Here is a 9,337-nt window from a genome sequence, read left to right as displayed (position 1 = left end):
TATCTCTAAAAATAAACTATTTACGTAAAGTTCAAAGGTTTTACGTAAAACTCTAATTTTCATAAGATTTGTGGATTTTTTCTCCTAAAATGATAAGGTTATGTAAATTTAGTCAAACCTTACGTAAATTATGTCTAAAAATAAAAGATTTATGTAAAATTCATTGGTTTACGTAACACTCTATTTTCACAAGGTTTATGAATTTTTTTCTCCTAAAATAAAAAGGTTACGTAAATTTAGTCAAACTATACGTAAATTATATCTAAAAATAAAATATTTACGTAAAGTTCAAAGGTTTTACGTAAAACTCTAATTTCCAAAGGTTTGTGGATTTTTTCTCCTAAAATAACAAGGTTACGTAAATTTATTCAAACCTTACGTAAATTATGTCTAAAAATAAAAGATTTACGTAAAATTCATAGGATTTACGTAAAATTCTATTTTCACAAGGTTTGTGAATTTTTTTATCCTAAAATAAAAAGGTTATGTAAATTTAGTCAAACTATACATAAATTATATCTAAAAATAAAATATTTACGTAAAGTTCAAAGGTTTTACGTAAAACTCTAATTTCAAAATGTTTGTGGATTTTTCTACTAAAGTAAAAGGGTTACGTAAATTTAGTCAAATCTTACGTAAATTATGTCTAAAAATAAAAGATTTACGTAAAATTCATAGGTTTTACGTAAAACTCTATTTTCACAAGGTTTTTAATTTTTTTCCTAAAATAAAAGGTTACGTAAATTTAGTCAAACTATACGTAAATTATATCTAAAAATAAACTATTTACGTAATGTTCAAAGGTTGTGAAGCTGAATACTGATGGTTCCTGCCTCAGTAACGGTAAGATTGCGGCTGGAGGTGTGCTTAGAGATGTAGGGGGCGTCTGGCTTTCTGGGTTCTCCCAGAATTTAGGGTTGGGTTCTTCCTTTTCTGCGGAGCTCTGGGCTATTCTTACTGGAATCAATCTTGCTAAAAGGCTAGGTGTTAAGAGGCTCTCTGTGGAGTCTGATAATTTGGAAGCAATCAAAATGATTTCTGAGAATCATTCTATGGGTCTTAACAGTCGCAACCTCATCAAAGTTATTATAAGGCTTTGCTCCTCCTTTGAGTTCGTAGAGTTCAGACACATTTGTAGAGAGCAGAATCGTGTTGCTGATCGCTTGGCGGCGGCGGGCCATGAAGGGACGTTAGGCGTTACTACCCTTCCTGTTTCCCCTAGTTTCATCTCTCATCTTCTCTTAGAAGATAGGATTGGGGTTAGCTTCCCTAGGCTAATTCCTGGGTAGTTTGTTGTTATTCGTTTTTCTTTTCCTTTTCTACCAAAAAAATAAATAAATAGAAGTTTGTGGTTTAAAAGTTTACAAATAAAGGTATGTGGTTTGTTTTTTTTACAAAACAAAGTATATAAAATTAAACTTTTAAGTAATTGATGACAATAAGAGCGTTTTTTAATTTTTTTTATCAATTACATTTACATATTGACAAAACATAGATCCAAAAATCAAATTACAACTATGTAAAATGCCCTTAAATATCACTTTAGTTCGTAAACTGTCAGATTAGTAAAAAACGTGAAATTCCACCATATTATTTATTGTTTCGATTTAGGAAGTTGTTTTTTTCGGAGGTTATGTTTTGCTGATATGTAAGAATATTTTTTTAAGATAAAAATGTATTTAGTTGTAATCAGAACTCAACTGTATAATTGTAATACTTTGTTTTCCACATAAAATATACCACAGACCTTTATTTGTGAACTTTTAAACCACATGCCTCTGTTTGCAAATTGGGCAAACCACAAACATTTTTTTTTTTTTTTTGTACTTTTCCCAACATTATATTTGAGTTTAGAATTTATCTCAAAAATACGTATCAGTCCCGCCTGGCCTCTTTTATATATATATATATATATATATATATATATATATATATATGTTTTTGTTGAAGATTGTGTTTGTTGAGTTTTCTGGAAACAATTAACTAAATTTGACTTTGATTCATTTTTATCATTCATAATAATAGTTTATTTTTAGTTTATTTTTTTAATTTAAATACATTAGTTGAGCCAGACGAGCTGGATTGACCTTAGAAATTAGGTTGGGAAAATTACACATAAATTCATTCTTTAAAAACTATTTATAACTATGTCAAATCATAATTTTGGATTATATCAAACTAGTAAAATCAGTACTTTTAATATATTTTAAGGATTAGAATTTATAAATTAGAAGTCTAGAATATATTTTCTAGGATTTATGATTTATGAATTGGAGTCTAAACTTTTAAAATTATGATATAAAATCATAATATATAGAAAATAATGGCATATTAAGAATTAAGTTTGGTGATATGACTTAGTTATAATTTGATACTTAATTATGATATTCATGTAATTGATCCAATTAGCTTCCTTAATTTGCCACCTCCTTCGCGGAGCATTTCTTTTAATGGTTGAGGGAAGCGTTCCCTTATCCGAACTTGTAGCCCGGTCTAAGCCCAATGTGAAAATAGTGTACACCGAGTTGGGTTTTTAAAACTATTTACGTGTCATATCCAGTTAGACTCACCCATCCAGCCCATGAATTTGATCACGATGTTTATTTTCAGAGATGCGTTGAGCCCGGGTTCTGATTTTAGCTCGGCTTTTGAATAGATTAATGTCAAAATTAAGCTTTTGGGCTTTAGATAAAGGATATGGGCTTTTATAATTCAATCGGCCCAAACAGAATTAGCATGCTCTTCCGAAATAGAATTGATATTGCCAAATCAATATGAGATAGACTTAATTTAAGCACGTTCATACTTTCATGTGACCTCTACAATTCACTATGCAATAATTTTAAAAAATTATTTGTTTATATTAAATATATATTATAATTAAAATATCTATTAAGCATAGTAATTCATAACTGTGTTTATGAGCTCGGGATAGAGGGTCCGAATGTTTTGATGGTTCTTCCTGATTGAACTTGTAAAACAGAACCAAGGGTTAGAGGAGGTTGGAGTTCGACGAACTTGCTATGATGCATGGTCAGTAGGTGTTTTAGAAAGGATTGAAGAGTAAAGACTAGTTATGAGTTGTTGAGTTAACGTACTGTAGGATCTAGCTATACATGTCTATTTATAAAGTTCGATGAGTCCATTGTCTTCTAGAAATCATTTGTGTGTTATGATTCCTTATCCTTTTAGGAGTCTGGTTCTAGGAGGAGTCCTCTTTGACGATGAGTCGTTTGGGTTTCCTATTGAAAAGGAAACATTCCATGGAAGCTTCATAGTAGATCTAAAGGCTTGTTATAAGACACGTGGTCAGGGACGGATCTACAGTGGGGGCAATGGGGGCACTTGCCCCCACTGAGATCTATAAGTTTCAAAAACCCTACATAGTAATTTTTCAGATTTGAAGATTTGCCCCCTCCATTGTTAGTCTGGTTATTTGCTTTAAGGTTGAAGAAGATGAAGTTTAGCTTGTACTTTTATATTGTTTTTTCTCTCTTGTTTTTTTTTTAACAATGAGCCGGTGTTGTTCCTTTAAGTGAAAAGAAAAAAAAATAAGAAAAACAATATTAAAACTGTAAATAGTAGAGCGAAAATCGAAGCATGTCTGTGATAGCCACGTCTTCAACCCCACCCAACCCTAATTCCCTAAAATTAAAATATTCAAACTCATAAATAGTTGAGCGCAGACAGGAAAAGAGAATATCTTGTTTTTTATATTTTTTTAGTCCTATTAATTCATACTGTATCAAATTTTAAAGGGAAAAGTACAAAAATAAACATTGTGGTTTGGCCCATTTTCGAACTGCACCCCTGTGGTTTAAAAGTTTACAAAGTTGTACCATGTACTTCATTCCGTTAGCAAACACATACCAAATTTACTAACGGTGTTAAAAGTCAAAGGGAAAAGAGTTAATTTGATCCTTATATTTATTAATTTTTATAAATTAACCTTCTTATTATCTAATTATCATAAACAAACCCCAAATAAAAAATAAAAATCAAATATACCATCTCCTCTATCTCTCTTTAATTTCTTTTTTTTTTCTTCTTTCTCTCTCCTCTCTCTTAATTTCTCTCTCTTAATTTGGTCCAGCTTCTTAACCGAGATATTTGAACAAATAAATAAAATATATAATATATATATATAATACTCTGGTGGTGGTCGCCGCCGATACAAAATTTGCCGGTGAAATAGGCAAGGAAAAAGGCGGAAAGGAAACCGATGAGGAAAAGAAGTTTCTCCGTTGTCAAAGTGACACAATCGGGTCTGATAAGAATAAATCTTGAAACAAGTCATCTTCTTCTTCTTGGCAAATGGAACTTAATGATCCAAAATCTTGGGGGAAGTCAACAAATATGTCACTGAAATCTTCAATTTCTTGTAATGTTTATGATTGTGTCATCGAACAAAAATGGACCTGTACTTGAAAAATTGAAAAACTCTTCCAAATATGGCTCTTCTAATAATGGTAAATCTAACTCCAATAAACAGTCTGGCTCTATTTTTATTTTCCCCTTTTCTACTTTGTCCACCGCTTCTTCAATCGAATGATTCCTGAAGTTCAGTACAGATTTCGGAGAAGCCATTTCAGAGTGACAGTGAGATTGAGAATGAGAATCGGAGTCATAGCCGGAAGTTGAAGTAGCAGCGGTGATAACTTCCTGTTCTGGCTCTGGTTCTGGCTTTTCTTCCTCTAGTTCTTGTTTTTCCGGTGGGGTGATGAAATTAGTTAAAGCATCAGGTCCTCTAAGTTTGATTGCAGCACTATCATACACTATAGCAGCTTCAGCAGTATCATAAGTCCCCAACCATAGCCGTACACGTCTTGCAGGATCTCGAATCTCAGCCGCCCATTTTCCCCAAGGCCGTTGTCGTACTCCTCTAAACTTTCTCCCATTACTACTACTATTACTCTGGTTAACAACTCCCCCAACTTTAAGTGGCCGTTGATTCGCCGGAAAATTAGTAGCCACTCTTTTTCTTCCACCACCGCCAGAAACCACTGCAACACTCTCTTTACAACTAGCCTCAATACTAATCTCATTAAAATAAAAAGGGTAAATTTCAAAAAAGACCCTGTGGTTTCACTTTTTTGCCAAAAAAGGACTGTGGTTTTTTTCGTTTCAAATACATGACTGTGGTTTATTCCGTTACACTATTTACGGATTTGGTGAAGATGCCGTTAATTTGCTGACGTGGCTGAAGGGCAATTATGGGTTTTTAAAAAAATTGGGATAAATTTTTTAAAAAAAAACCCCGTGGTTTCACTTTTTTGCAGAAAAAGGATTGCGGTTTTTTTCTTTTCAAATACAGGACTGTGATTTATTCCATTACACTATTTACGGATTTGGTGAAGATGTCGTTTATTTACAGACGTGGCTGAAGGGCAAATATGAGTTTTTTAAAAAAATTGACTATAAAAGGCCTTGAACAACCATGTGAGATTGCGCTCATGTGAGATTTTATAGTCAATATTGTAGCCACAAAATAGTTATAAAAAATTCATCGGTAAATATTGTAGACCCAAAATAGTTATAAAAAATTTATTGATCAATTTTTTTAAAAATCCATATTTACTCTTCAGCCACGTTAGCAAATAAACGACATCTTCACCAAATCCGTAAATAGTGTAAAGAATAAATCACAGTCCTGTATTTGAAAAGAAAAAAAACCATAGTCTTTTTTCTGCAAAAAGTAAAACCACATGTCTTTTTTTTAAAATTTACCCTAATTTTTTTAAAAACCCATAATTGCCCTTCAGCCACGTCAGCAAATTAACGGCATCTTCACCAAATCCGTAAATAGTGTAACGGAATAAACCACAGTCCTGTATTTGAAACGAAAAAAACCACAGTCCTTTTTTGGCAAAAAAGTGAAACCACAGGGGTTTTTTTTAAAATTTACTCAAATAAAAATAAGCTAGTTTTATTTTAGAGAGAGAAATTAAGAGAGAGGAGAGAAAGAAGGAAAAAAAAATTAAAGAGAGATAGAGAAGATGGTATATTTGATTTTTATTTTTTATTTGGGGTTTGTTTATAATAATTAGATAATAAGAGGGTCAATTTATAAAAATAAATAAATATAAGGACCAAATTAACTCTTTTCCTTTTGACTTTTAACACTGTTAGTCAATTTGGTATGTGTTTGCTAACGGAATGAAGTACATGGTACCACTTTGCAAACTTTTAAACCACAGGGGTGCAGTTCGAAAATGGGCCAAAACTACAAGGTTTACTTTTTTACTTTTCCAAATTTTAAATTCTACACTTTTCATTGTTTTATTCTTTTTTCTCTTGGCTAGCATTTTGTTTTTGTGAATAATATGGGCTTGGTTAATGTGTTGGGAATTTTTTTTTTTTGTAAAATCTTAAATTTTATTTCTAAAGATAGGGTGTAAAAATATCTCTAACGTTTACAAATGGGAACAATTTTACCCCTAACGTCTAAAATGAAGTAATTTTATCTCTAAAGTTGCCAGCTAAGAGCAATTTTATCCATAATATTGACAAATTGGTCAATTTGAGAAACAAAAAACAAGGAATAAAATATATATGTTTTATAATAATGTCTAAAATTGATTAAATTTGCCAATGTTGGGGACAAAATTGCTCTTAGCTGCCAACGTTATGGGTAAAATTGCTCGTGGTGATAAATATTAGGAGTATTTTTACACCATATCCCTAATTTTATTCTTGATAATCGGAGTTGAGGGGACACACTGTGGAGAGAGAAGGAAGAAAGGAGAAGGCAGTAGAGAAATGGAATATATATAAATATTTGTTTTTTTATAAATTTTATTAGACTTATGCCCTATTTTTTGTTTAGATTGCACGTGTTGTGCCACGTAGGATTATAGAGGTTAAATATGTCACTTTGAGCAAGTATAAAGAGTTAATATCACATTTTGGAAATATAAGGATCAACTTTTGTTTTGGATAAATTTGGGGCTGAAAATGTGTAAGCCAATTATTTTTTTTATATAATTAATGATTTGTTAGCGATTAATTAGTGATTGGAGTTCATTCAAACAAAATTGTTGATTGAAGTATTTTACACTCTATATATATATATATAATTTGCCCCCACTCGATAAAAATTCTGGATTCGTTCCTGCACGTGGTGATTGATCCTAGGGTTCCTAAGATGCCACATGTCGATATCATTCTGTACGGTATCAGTAATTGTAGCTTTGAAAATGCATACAATATTTATGAGAAAGAGCTATTAGGTTCAAGAACAAAAGGTAAAATGATTCTGTATAAACAATTCATTTATTGCGCGTATATATAATATTTTATATGGTAAAACATAATATATGATTTATCTATAAACAAAATATATGCATTGTAGTGATAAGGTCAGTCCTAGCATAGGCTGGGGTGGCAACCGCCTAAAACCTAAGATTGAGGGGCTAATTTGTTTATATATATATATATATATATATATATATATATATATTTCTTCTCATAAATGTATTATAATACTCATTCGGACCTAAAAATGTCCCAAATATTTGATATTAAGTACAAATTTTATTAATTAAGAAGCATTTATCTCTTATTTTAATTAGGACTGATAAAATATCAGAACTGACTCTGGTAGTAATCCAAGTTTAGTATTATTTACCTAATCTCAATCTCAATTGAAATGCTAAGCTTAATTGGGCATACAAAATCTTTTGATCGTTGTTAGTCGAACTTTATTAACCTTGCAACTCACTCGTGTAATTTGTCTATGTTGCTCTACACATATTTAGCAGGTCTTGTGCTGTCATTATACCGTATAAAATTTTGGCCCATTGCGATTATTTCCTTGAAAGTTCTATAAGGATCGATGTACGTGGAATTTCTAGCGTAAAAGTTCGTAGATAGTTTCTTTGGAATATGGTCATGGCTACTTCATTACTCATGGACTTAACGAGGGAAGTCATATGATGGAAGCAAGCACTAATCACGAACCAATGTTTTATGTTGAGGCAAAGACTGATGCTAAGGTTCAAACAATGCAAAAAGAATTTATAGCTTTAGAATGTAATCATACCATGAGCTTAGTCATCAAGTAGACATCAATAATACTTGTTTACATGTGCATATTAATGAAGATCTTTACATGGAACCACATCAAAATTATCTAAAAACATCCCAATGAGAAGTTTGCAAAGTTCGTAAAAGTTTGCATGGATTAAAATAGATTATGTGTCGATGGAATATGAACATTTCCTTTTCATGAAATAGGGAAGAGATTGTTTTCTAACTTTTATAGAATATGTGGATGATGTTTTAATTTCAAGAACGTTAGAAGTATTGATTCTTGAAGTTAAATCCACAACTTTTATCGTTAAGGATATGGGATAAGCTAAATTCTTTTTAGCCGTGGACTTATCTAGTTTGGAAGCACCTTTACTAATAATTCAGCAAACATACATTAATGATATTCTGCGTGATGTTAGATTAGAGGATGCCCAAAGTGTTACCAATACTTTTTAGAATGATGTTGATTTTGAAAATCAGTCACTTCAATCTCGAATGATGATGGGAGGTCGTAACTATCATTATTGGATTGAGTTATCAGTTCTTCGTGATGCTATATACTTTTCCTAAAATTATAAAGTACCCTTTGCATATTTTTTAAAAATTTGATAATACCCATTTAGATTTATTTCAATCCGTTTTTAGATTCGGAATTTAAAGATTTTTATAATTAAGACTGAGATCCGCACTCACACAGTGAATTACAAATAAAATTTCAATATTTATATGTTGAAAAATGAAGCTAGTGTATATATATATATGCACACCAATCTTACCTTTATGTTGAGATTTTAATTAATACTTTAAAAAAAATGGATGTAAATATGCTTATAATATTTTTAGATTTATAGTTTTTTTTCTTTCTTTTTCTTGTTATCAAAAGTTAGTAAGAAAGGTTTATCGAGTCCAGATTCAGGAAAAGCCTTAAAAGCTATGGAGGAGTTTTAAAAAAAGTTTTACTTACACAAGACTTTAATATCGGCATCATAATTCAAACCCATATAAGAACGTCCAAAAGTCATTTTCTTAGAAGTATTTGTTTTAGCTTTTCATAGCAGCATTTACCGTTTTACTTCAAATCACAAAAATATAATATTTGGTTAGGTTTTATACAACAACTTTTAGGGTACCCGGCGTAAAATTCGCCTTGTCCGATGGGGCATTGTGTGTCGGCCAAGATGTTGGGGTGGCCTAGGAATTCGCCCCACGCGGGAGTTTAATTTGGCTACGGTGGCGAAGCTTGGTTGGAGGTTAATCACTGAAGATTCGACCCTTTGGGTTCAAGTTTTGAGGAACAGGTATATGA

The 9,337-nt window shown here is 31.5% G+C and overlaps 1 pseudogene; it reads right to left on the bottom strand.

The window, feature by feature from the left end:
* Positions 1-4,100: 4,100 nt before the first annotated feature.
* LOC136229684 (ethylene-responsive transcription factor CRF3-like) lies at positions 4,101-9,053 on the bottom strand (annotated as a pseudogene).
* Between the last annotated feature and the right edge of the window lie 284 nt (positions 9,054-9,337).

The sequence above is a fragment of the Euphorbia lathyris genome, chromosome 5 (assembly GCF_963576675.1).
Source record: "Euphorbia lathyris chromosome 5, ddEupLath1.1, whole genome shotgun sequence".
NCBI classification, from domain to species: Eukaryota; Viridiplantae; Streptophyta; class Magnoliopsida; order Malpighiales; family Euphorbiaceae; genus Euphorbia; species Euphorbia lathyris.
Note: the sequence above shows the minus strand (reverse complement) of the source record. Positions and strands in the feature narration are given on the sequence as shown.